Genomic DNA, 12500 nt, shown 5'->3' on the forward strand with positions numbered 1-12500 from the left:
TTTTAAACATTTTTCCAGGTAATCATGCATATTATATTATGTATTCTTACCTTTCAAGTAATTTTGTTACATTACTCAGAAGAAGTATTTTAGAGTAATATCCTAAACAGCATTAAAACTGTTTTCAAACTTCAACAGTGGCTACTATAAAGAAGAAAAAGGAAAACTTAAAGAAAATATATTGCAGATATTATAATTTTATATTTTTTAAAACACAACATAAATTTACAATTACATAACATATTCAGTTTCATTTTTTTGCTGTTTCAGATTCCACTTAACTTCACCATACACATTGATTTCAATGTAGTATAATCATTGAACAGAGGGGTAAAAAACAAATTGATTATATAGAAAAAAAATCAGCATAGAACATCATTATCAATATCTGTAGCTATTTGTTTTCTTATCTACACTTTGTTAATTCGTTTTTTCATCTACATTAACTATTACTTATATCAAATACATTTGACAAAATGTATGCTCTCATTTACATCTGGTACAATATACACAACACATATATAAACTATTTGCTTTTAAACACAATTTACCAAATGTAATATCAATTACCTCAAATAATAATCAAAACACTAATTAGAAAGTCTAATAGTTTGCAGTGCAGTCTACTTTCTGTTCCCATCTTACGAATAGTCTGAATGATGTACTCAAAACGTTGGCTTCAAAAATAACAAATTTGAATTTGGTAATTCAAAAGGCAATCTAGGTTTAAATTCCAAGTGCACATCATTGCAATGTTCCCATCCTTTATTACACTTTAAATAAACAGTATAGTGTCCAGATGTTGTAGTAGGTCCATCATGGAAAATAATCGCCACTGCTGTAAAAGTTCTTCCTGAAATAGATATTTGACTTGCATTAAAAAATGTAATTTTCGTTTCCAATGTTCTTCCATTTGCTCTACAACGTTGTAGCATTAAAATAAGATATTTTTAAAATCTTTCTATACGTAATATAGACAACATCTCTGTTCTACATTGTGAAAATCTCATTTTGATTTGCTGTTTTAATAAATTTGTTAAAAGGTACTGATTTTCAGTCTGGTATTGTCAAGTATAGGAATGGTTCTGTTTGTATTTCAGTTATAGAATTAAATGAACACTCTTCAAAACTTATGATCCAATCTGTAACTTAGTTCAAATACGTTTTATTGTGCATCTTGATTTATATTGAGTGTGAAGGTCAATATACCAGTACATATATCTAAAAGATGCTAAATGCCAGAAGCAGTATGCATTTTTCTTCTGTCCATTACCAACTGTTGAAATCCATGATGTAATAAAGATTTCATGATGAAGATCTGGTAGATGAAACACAACATTCAGAATAACATTGTCATAACAGTTAATACCTGAACTGTTTTCTAACTGGCATCCTACAATGTCATCAACAGTTTCCATTTTCTTTTCCTTTACGCCTTCAAGTTCATCTTCACTTTTTTTTTTTTAAGCTCAGTTGAATGTTTGACACATTTCCGTTTTGGACAAACTACACGTTTCTCATAAATGGGATATTCATCTAAATGAGGATCATAAACCTTTCTTAAACGATTGTACTCTCTTACACAATTTGCATCAGCACTAACCTCTTTCTCATCAAAATCTATCAAATACAAACCAGACAATGTTCTTACTCAAGACAATGCAATGTATGCCATTTCCTCTTTGAACACTGTACTTCCAATATTTAAAAAAAAGTCTGTCTATACTCATACCTTTATATTTATGAATAGTTACTGCATATGCTACAGACAGAAGAAACTGTTTTCCACGAACATACAACTCTTTTACAAGCAAAAAACGTACAACACAAAGCCCAATCTGTCGTACCTCGTTTATCTGATCAAATTTTATAATCAAAAATTCTATTCCATGTTTCCATGTCTGTTTCGAAAATTGACAAAATCAACAACTTTTCCCATTGCTCTATTAACTAATACTTCAACATTCAAATTACTCTGCAAATTACTCGACAATTTTTACATACATGTAAAGTCTTTTCTCATCCTGCAGTTTTAGATACAGACGTTTCGAAAGAGACCCAATTTAGCTTGTAGTTTCTCGGTAAGAACAATTGTTACTCCCTGGTGTTCAATTTTGTCAATAGCTTTATTTACCACAATTTCTTGTTTTTCCAGTTTCAGAAGTTGTTGATTAATTGTAGAACACTTTTGGGGTGTAGGCACTAGAAAAACTATAGAACTATTTTTGGCAAGCATATTGTACGTTACTTCAGCTGCTGTTTCTCTAGTTGTAAACAAGTTCCTTAGTAGTCGACTTTCTAAAGCTTGTTTTCCATGATCTGTCAAAACACCAATTTTTATTTCTTTAAGAATATTTCCAGAATCCCCATCACTTGCTTGTAGCATATTCTTAACAAGTTGTTTAAATTCCAAGTGTAACCAAATATGTACATTTCCAATACTTCCCAAAGATTTTCTTGTGTCATTATGGAAAAGAGTTTTAAAAACAGGTTGTCCCTTTACAGGATAAGTTGTAGTAAGTCTCCAAATACAATTAAAGGTTTTCCTCCAAACAGAACATTGTAATCTGTTTTTAAAACCTGTTGCATTCTCAAGTATGCAAAATCAAGCATTAAGTTTGAGACTATGCTCACCTCATCAAAGATTAAAAGTTTCATTTCCTTTAGTTCTTTTGAGACTTCATAACAAGCTTCTCCAGAGAGCTTCTGATATTCCATTTTTTTATCATGTTCAACAGGTAGCATAAACAATCAATGTGAAGTGATACCTTTAATGTTGTATGCTGTTAATCCAGTTGGAGCTGCTACAACACAAGATATATGTGATCCTGTAGTTTTGTGTAGATAACTGGTCGAAACTTTAATTAGGAAACTTTATCCTGTTCCAGCTTGACCACTGATGTGCAATAGAATAGGTTTAAATGATTAACATTGACATTTATTTTTCATGCAGCAAACCATGTTGTACCTGCCGTTTGACTTGTAGGTATATCTCTTTTTGTTCAAAATTTATTTCTTCTATATTTTCCAACAGAGAAACACCCTGTTGTGCTTGCTGCATTGCAGTTTCTGCTTCATTCATGGCTATTGCTGCTTCATTTTCAATAATTGGTTGTCCCAATGGCTCTTGATTCAGTGTACCAGAACTTTGACTGCTTTGTGAACTTTCTCTAGCTATTTCAGCTGCAATAGTACTTTCTTGTTCAATCTCATCTTTTAACATTTGTAGATACGTTGGAAAACTTGTGCACTAAATACTATCTTTAGTTGTATTGAAAGAATCTTCATAGCAGTCAAAATCTCCAAGTAATTCTGCTTCACTATGCCGAGGCTTGAAAAGTTGCAAAGGTGCTAAATATAAATTTTTCGCTGATCTGGAGTTTCATAAATGAACTTTGTGGTTAATAAGATTTTCTTTTGCATATTTCACAAAACATCAATCACATCCAATTATTGCATATTTTTCATCTTTTATATTTTCACTAACTTTCTTTTTACAGCACTAATGTTGAAGTATTTCATACAGACATATGTTTTGAAGATGTGCTCCTTTTGGCATAGTATGAATCCAACACATTACTTTTAACAATACAAGTACTTTCTGGCTCATATTGGGCTAAGTATTCAATTTCTTGTAACAATTTCAATACTTTGTTTCATGTAGAGGCAAGACCTAGACTTACCCAAATGATTTCTCTTGACTTTGAATATAAACTGGCTGAGCTCAACGGATCCAAACATTCATAGGATCCAGTCTCTCAATGGGAATGCACTCTCAAGCTGTAGCTGTACAATTTCTTGCCAAGACTCTTCTCTGCTGAAATTTCTTCCCACATGTCTTTCATCTGTCTTTTCAGATTTTGTAATATATGATGTAACATAGCGAGCAACAGCAATTGAATTATATGCAACATACTGAATATCCATGTTTGCATTCCACATTTTAAAAATAACTGGATTGTAGTCATTAATGTACTGTGACCCTTCCATTCTTTTAAAATTGTATGTATTCTTGGGTGATCTCCAAGTTATTGAATGTCTCACTGATGACAAATTATTTACTCTTCCTTTAGAAAGTTTAGGACGATGAAATCCAAAACGGCATTTTGTATAAAAGGTTCCTTTACATTGATATTTCGATCTGCAGTGCTTTCCACATCAATGGCTTTGAAAGTGAAAACTCTGTTTCAAGCTCTTTTCTCCTCCTTATGTTGGAATGGCACATGTCACATTGTTCAAAGAAAGACTCATCACTCTCTGTCCCAAATTGTGGTGCATTCTTTATCCATTATAGCATGTGTATATGAGGAGCACCTCTGGCTTGGCACTCTTTTTGCCAAAAGAAATCAGTTACATCTCCAAGCAGTGGAACACTTTTATTGCAGATAAATGACATTGTAGCATGAAACCTATGGTTAAAATATCTGCATACATTTACAGGATCGAAACAGAGTTCTCCAGCTGTGTTCAGTTTAATGTTTTTCACATTTGAATTTGCTTCTTGAAGGTACGCCTTTTGACAGCGGGGGTGATAGCTGCCAAACTGCAAACGAGTATTTGTAGCAGTAGGATTTGTGTATAGGGAGATAGAAAGTTCATGGTCTTTGTGTTCAATCCAGACATCAAGGAATTCAAGTTTACAATTACTTGATTGAGCAGTGAATTTCAAATTTGAGTCCGCGACATTAATCCATCTGATTAATTCATCCAGAGATATCTGGTCCCCCCTCCCAGATAAAGAAAATTTTGTCAATGAAACGGGACCAAGAGCGGACATTCTCATAGAAGGGGGCCATCTCATTGTATATATTGAGTCTCTCAAAATGTCCCATATAAAGGCAGGCTACACTGGGGGTGCAAGCAGCCCCCATGCTTACTTCCTGTATTTGCTTGTAATAGTTGCTATTGAACTCAAAATAGTTCTCACCCAGGACAATATCTAGGCATTGGAGAATGAATGGGGCATTGGTGATGTTAGGATCAGTAAAGAGAATCTCTCAGAGCACTTTCACGGCTCCTTGAGTAATGTTGGTATATAGGGACTCCAGGTCCAAAGTGACCAGGAGTTCCCAATCACAGTCATATGGGGTATTCTCGATTTTAGAAATGAAATGCCCCATGTCTTTGATATATGATTTAAGGTTGCTCACCAAGGGTTTCAGAAACCAATCAACGTATTTCGATATGGGCTCAGTGGCAGACCCGATGGTGGACACAACGGGTCTTAAAGGCGGATTGTGCTAATTTTTGTGGGTTTTGGGGACTCTGTAGATGATGGGTATACGAGGGGGTAAGAAACTGCCTCCATAGTGCATATGTACCCATCATCCACGGCAGTCTCCATCTACGTTTTAGATCGGGCTCAGGATTGATGGTGATCAGTTTGTAATGTCTAGTGACAGCAAGGAGGGTGTTAATTTTTTCCATATAAGAGGGAGTGTCAAAAATGACAATACCCCCTCCCTTGTCACAAGGTTTGTCAGGTGTTTATTCTCTCTAAGCCATATGAGAGCAGCACTTTCCCCCTTGGGCAAATTGCTGGGAGGTTTTGAGACATATTAATGATCTTCAATATTAATATAAATAATTTGCATTTTATTTCAAAAGCTTTATCTACTACACTTCAATCGGTTGCCTTATCTTAGAAGCTGTTCTTTCTTCATATTTTTTATAATCTTTCAATACATTTTGTAGTACTATACTTCTAAACATTCTCTTCCTTATGTCGTTATGTTCTTTTAGCCTTCTTTCATTATGCATTGTTTTCCACAAAATGAATTTTTTATCATGTCCTTTTTTCCTTCCCTTCTGATTTGTTGTAGATTTTTATTTTATTTTCAACATTTTCAAATTGCTTTAAACTCTATAAAACTTTTTTAACAAACTGTTTAGTTGTCTTACCAGAAGGCTTCTTTTCCTGTCTAACATTTTCTGCTTCATCTAATTTACCCTTTTCAGTTTTCTTTAAGTAGTACTGCTTTTTTTCTTCTCTTCTGATCTTTTCTTGCCATCTTCAATTTTTATCTCAAAAAAGTAAATATCTAATAAAGAAAAAAAAGTTAATACTTTGTTACACAATTACAAAGTTTACAAATACTTATATATTAATATTCATAATAATGAATAACCGATTGCTTAGAATTACATTAGCAATCTCTCAAGAACAACTAAATAAGTAGGATATCATACTTTGCATATTAGTAAACCTGTCAGAAGAGCACACAGGCCTTTTAACAGTCATGCAGGAAGGATTGCGGTTTTAAATTTGGCTAGACTTAACATTCAGAGTACTCTGTGAATAGTTTAGGTGCAAAAGAAAAGTGTGTTTTAGTACATGTTGCCAGGGGGATGTGTAATTAGGCTACTTCAAATGAGTCTGTGAAAACATACCCTGGAAGTAGATCATATAAACTTAGGTACCTGCTTGAAATTGGAAGTGCAGTCTCTCAAGTTTAAAGGTACGTGCTCTCAAAAATGAAGAATGTGTCTACTTGTACATGTTTTCTCATATCTGGTATGCATCTGAAAATGCTAGCTTAAAAAGTTGATAGCTGCTCATACAGGTACACACATCTGCTTGCTCTCATGACTGAGGTATGTGTCTATTTGTAGATCTATTCCCACGTATATTATGCATGTGAACATGCTAGCTTCAAAGCTGGTACCTTCTCCTACAGGTCCTATTTCAAGCAGACACCAGAAAGTAGCAAGAGAGCTATCGAAACAATCCAGATAAGTACACAAAGAAGCAAGGAACCTGCTAAAAGAAGCAAGAAAGGTGAAAAAGAGGCAAAAGAAGTGCAAAAAAGCTACAGAGGTACAGAAAGAGACACAAAAAGTGTAGAAACAAGCAACAGAGGTGCAGAAACAAGCAACACAAGTGCAAAAAGAAGAGAAATGTAGACAAAGGCAAGAGGAAGAGGGTGCACAAAGAAGTAAAACAAATACAGAAAGAGGCAAGAGATGCTCAGAAAGAAGAGAGTAAGGTGCAGAAAAAAGGCAAGAGGTGCAGAAAGAGGCTGGAGAGGTACAGAAAGTGGCAAGTGAGGCACAGAAAGAAGCAAGTGAGGTGCAGAAAGAGGTAAGAAAGGTGCAGAAAGAGGCAAGAGAGGTACAGATAGAGGCAAGAGAAGTGCAGAAAGATGCACAAGAGGTGTAGAAAGAGGCAAAAGAGTTACAGAAAGGGGACACAGGAGTGCAGAAAGAAGCAAGAGGGATGCAGAAAGAAGCAGGAGAAGTGACAAAGAAGCAAGACAAGTGCAGAAAGAAGTTACAGAAGTGCATAAAGAACTGACAGAGGTGCAGTGCATAAAAAAAACAAGAGATGCAGAAAGAGGCAAGAAAGGTGCATAAAAAGGGAAGAAGAGTGCACAAACACGCAGAGGGGTACAGTAAGAAGCAACAGGGGTACAGAAAGAAGCAACAGAGTTGGACAAGAGAGGTGAAGAAAGAGGAAAGAAGTACCGAAAGAGGCAGGAGTGGTGCTGAACGAGGCAAGAGGTGCAGAAAGAAGCAACAGAGGTGCAGAAAGAAGCAACAGAGGTGCAGAAAGAGGCAAATAGGGTACAGAAACAGGCAAGACAGGAGCAGAAAAGATAGTGAGGTACAGAAACAAGTAAGACATGTGCAGAAAGAAACAAGAGAAGTGTAGAAAATAGCAATTCAAGTGCAGAAAAATGCAATGGAGGTGAACAAAGAGGCAAAGGGGCTGCAAAAAGAGGCAAGAGCGGTGCAGAAAGAGGCAAAAGAAGTACAGAAAGACCTAAAAGAAGTACAGAAAGTTACAAGACAGATGCAGAAAGAAGCGAGAGAACTGCAGAAAGAAGCAAGAGAACTGCAGAAAGAAGCAACACGAGTGCACAAAGAAGGATAAGAAGTTCAAAAAGAACCAACAGAAGTGCAGAAAGAGGAAAGAGGTGCAGAAAGAGGCAAGAGAGGTATGGAAAGTGGTAACAGACATGCAGAAATAGGGAAGATGGGTGCAGAAAGAGGGAAGAGAAGTGCAAAAGAGACAAGAGAAGAGCAGAAAGACAAAGGGGCAGAAGGAGAGAAGATGGGTGCAGAAAGAAGTAAGAGGGGTGTAGAAAGAACAATGAGAAGTACACAGAGGTAAAAAATAAAGTACAGAAAAAGAGAAGTGGAAAATGAGGCAAGAAAAGAACAGAAAGAAGCAAGAGAACTCGAGTAAGAGACATGCAGAAAGACAAAGAAGGGTGCACTGAGAAGATTTTTCGACCTGTAAAACTAGCTACCAGCTTTTTAACCTACCATCTTCAGACGCATAAAACATATGAGAAGACATATACACACACCTCAGTCAACAGAGAGCACACAAGATCTTTAAATTTAACAAACTGCACTTTTCATTTCAAGCAAATCTCTTGTAACAGGTTTTAAACCTTACTTTTGTTGTGGAGCTTCACTATTCACCAAGGACTCTGAATGTTGGGCGTAGCGAAATTTAAAACAGCAATCCTTCACACATCACTCTTGTACATCTCACCATATTCCAGAAAGCATTTATGTGTGTGCCTGTACCTTTTGCTAGTGCCATGATACATAAAAAAAGAAACGTACAAATACTTGAATAACTGTTTCAGGCCACACGCTCTCTAACTTTATGTACAAGAAAGTGTATGTATTCCTGTCTACTTATAAAATAGTGCACATGGGTAGTGAATAGTCTATTCCAGGGGCACTATACCACTTCATATGTAAAACATGTCTATCTGTGAGACCAAATAACAGTACAGAACCAAGAAGATTTCTCCACCCGTAGGAGAAGCTACCAGCTTTTTAAGCTAGCATCTTCAGATGCATTACACATGAAACAATATATGTACAAGTAAGCACATACCTCAGTCACGATAGCAAGCAGAACTTTAAACTGCACAGTCTACACTTCCCATTTCAAGCACGCATCTACATTTATACAACCTACTTCAAGTGTACCCTTCCACAGACTTATAAGAAGTAGCCTAATCAGTAATATCTCAACAACATGTCTTAATCACTTTTATCTTGCAGCTTCACTATTCACCAACTGCTCAGAATGTAATTTGCAAGAAAGGTGCAGAAAAAAGCACCAGAGGTGCAGAAAAAAGCAAGAGGTAGACAAAAGAGGGAAGAGGGGTACCTAAAGAGGCAAGAGGGGTACAGAAAAAGACAAGAGGAGTGCAGAAACAATCAAAAGAGGTGCAGAGAGAAGCAAGACAAGTGCAGAAAGAGGCAAGAGACATGCAGAAAGATGAAGGAGGAGTGCAGAAAGATAAGATGGATGCAGAAAGAAGCAAGAGATTTGCACAGAGAAGCAACACAAGTGCATAAAGAAATAAGAGAAGTTCTGATAGAACCAACAGAGGTGCAGAAAGAGGCAAGAAAGGTGCAAAACGAAATAGGGGTGCACAAGCAAGAAGAGTTAAGAAACAACGAAGACAAGTGGTGAAAGAAGCAACAGAGATGCAAAAAGCGCAAGAGAACTACTAAAAGATACAAGAGAGGTGCAGAAAGAGGCAAGAGAGATACAGAAAGAGGCAAGAGAAGTAGAAAAAGAAAGAAATGTGCAGAAAGAAGAGTGAGGTGTAGAAAAAGGTTAAAAATATTCAAAAAGAAGCAAAAAAGAGGTGCAGAAAGAGGAAAGAGGTACAGAAAGAAGCGAGAGGGATGCAGAAAGAAGCAAGATAAGTGCAGAAAGATGTAAAACAAGTTCAGAAAGAAGGTACAGAAGTACAGAAAGTACCAAAAGAGGTGCGGAAAGAGGCAAGATGGGTGCAGAAAGAGGCAAGAGAAGTGCAAAAAGAAGCAACAGAGGTGTCGAAAGAGGCAAGCACTGCCAAAAAAGGCAAGAGGTGCTGAAAGATGGAACAGGGGTGCAGAAAGAGGCAAGAGGGATGCAGAAAGAGGCAAGAGGGATGCAGAAAAAAGCAAGAGAAGTGTAGAAAAAAGCGAGAGAGGTGCAGAAAGATTTAAGAGAAGTACAGAAAGAGGCAAGAGGGGTGCAGAAGAAGGCAAGAGAAGTGCCTGGGTGAACAGATAAGTGCATGGGTAGTACCTGAGTGCATGGGCAGTTCCTCAGTGAATGCTTGAGTGCAAGAGTAGGGCCTCGGTCATTGTATGAGTGCATGAGTAGTACCTGAGTGAATGGATAAGAGCATGTGTTCCTCAGTGAATGGATGAGCACAATACTAGTGCCAGGGTGATTGAATGAGTGCATGGGTAGTGTCTGAGTCTTTTGATAGGTGCATGGGTAGTACCTCAGTGATGGGATGTCTGCATGCATAAAGCCTGAGGGAATGGATTTGTGCAAAGGTAGTGGCTGGCTGAACAGATGAGTGCATGGGTAGTGCCTGAGTAAATGGAGGAGTGTATGGGTAGTTCCTCAGTGAATGAGTAAGTGCAAGGGTAATGCCTGGGTGATTGGATGAGTGTATGGGTACTGCTTGAGTGAATGAATGAGTATAGGTAGTCCAGGAGTGACTGGGTGAGTGCATTGATAAGGTCTGTTAGGTTCAATGACTGCACGAGTTGTACCTGGGTAATTCCATTAGTGCATGGGTAGTGCCTGGGTGAATTGGTGAGTCTATGGATATCACCTGCATGATAGGAACAGTGCTAGAGTAACGTTTACATGATTGAATGAGTGCATGAGTAGAATCTGAGTTATTGGATGGGTGTATGCATAGTACCAGGGTGAATGAATGTGTGGAAGGATAGTGTTTTAATCATTGGACGAGTGCATGGGTAGTTCTTGAGTGATTGGATGACTGCATGTGTGGAACCTGGTAACAGTTTAATACGTCTGAACATGTTTTAAACATCAGTTTTCTCAACCACTTTCCTTAGACACTCAGGAAGTACAAATATTAGTATGCACAACTTATTTCAATCTTCATTTCAGTACAATAAAACAAACTACAATACACATTTGCACATTTGGTAACATCTTTCAATCACATTTCTCCAATACTTTGCAAGCTTTATAAATAATACAACATGAAGTTAAAAATATCATTACAAACACTGAACCACTCCAACCCAATACAGAACACACCTTACACATCTGTAACTCACAGGAAACAGTGCTTACATCGTTACAACGACCACGTTGTTACAACCTGAACCATTAAAATGCATGTTATTTGAACGACTTGCCGTAGGGGTGCGCTAAACTAAGGAATAGTATAATTTACTACTCCAACACCTTCCCTACTGTTGCACACACTGGAGTTGGAGTAGTAAGTTATACTACTCCTAAGTCCAGCATGTCCCCTACTGCAAGTCATTGAAACAACTTGCGTTGTAATGGTTCGCGTTGTATTAACACGGTTGTTGTAACGACTTGTGTTCTAATCGCATGCATTGTACTGCATGCACTAATAACATTAACTCACCTCTGAAACACTAATGCAGATTTTGAAAATGTCAGCAACTCCGAAAAGATCTTTTCAATACAATAAATTAACTGCACCACTCTCAACAAGGTAAAACCAGTAATGGCAAATGTTCCCGCTCATTTTGCACACAAATGAATGTGAGTAACAAATCCAAATGCTCCCTTCAGTATTTCAAATTCTGCAACCCATTTGTATTGGTTGCACATATTAAACTTTTATTACTTTCTTCTAAAACTACCCAATATGCTTCTGTAATTTATTGGAGTAGCGCAGTGTAGCATCGCATAGGAGTCACAAACCCTTACGGGAGTTCAAAAACCTATTTCCAATAAGACAACTATTATTGTTTTAAGAACACACCACTTCTAAACATAGTACTGATTTGGGAAAACTTACCTCAGTACCATATCACTTATATTGAACTTAGAGTTTTATATTTGAAAACCACAGTTAAGTTTCAACCCTCCCCCATTCTGTTTAAAACTAGTTTCCATAGTAACACTTTCTGCAACATTGAACTGTACCAGCAGGTCATAAGTTCACCATATTTTAAAATGCAGCACACTAGAGTACAAATGCAAACAGCAGGTGTGGTTGACTTTTGAAAATTTTTGCTTATTCACTCAACTGTTCCTTACAAACTTGTTTCCATAACCAATCAGAAACATACTTGTTCAGCAAAGTAACATGCATCCTATTGTTGAGTGCACAATGTTAATGAACAGCCAATAAGTTATTGATTTTCTCAAAAACAGTATCTTCTCCTCCATTTTAGATTACTCTCAATCTACCAACTGAGTACCTCTGCTACAGACATCTTTTGATTCCTTCCAGACATACCTTCAAAATGCTTACATTCTGAATTGTAGGGCACAGCTATGTTTTCTGGTACAAAACGTATACTGAACACAGAGGTATTGATAAATTCCTATGTTTGCAAAATGTGGATATTAAATGGTTTGCACAGAGAGGGTTATAGTGGCACCAATTGATGCCTTTGGTTAAAACATTTTTGCATCTCCAACCCATGACATCATAATTGTGAACTGTGGTGGCAATGACCTCGCACTTTGACTGGGATAGGATTGGAAATCCTAATGAAGGATA

This window comes from Triturus cristatus, chromosome 11, assembly GCF_964204655.1.
Source record: "Triturus cristatus chromosome 11, aTriCri1.1, whole genome shotgun sequence".
NCBI lineage: Eukaryota > Metazoa > Chordata > Amphibia > Caudata > Salamandridae > Triturus > Triturus cristatus.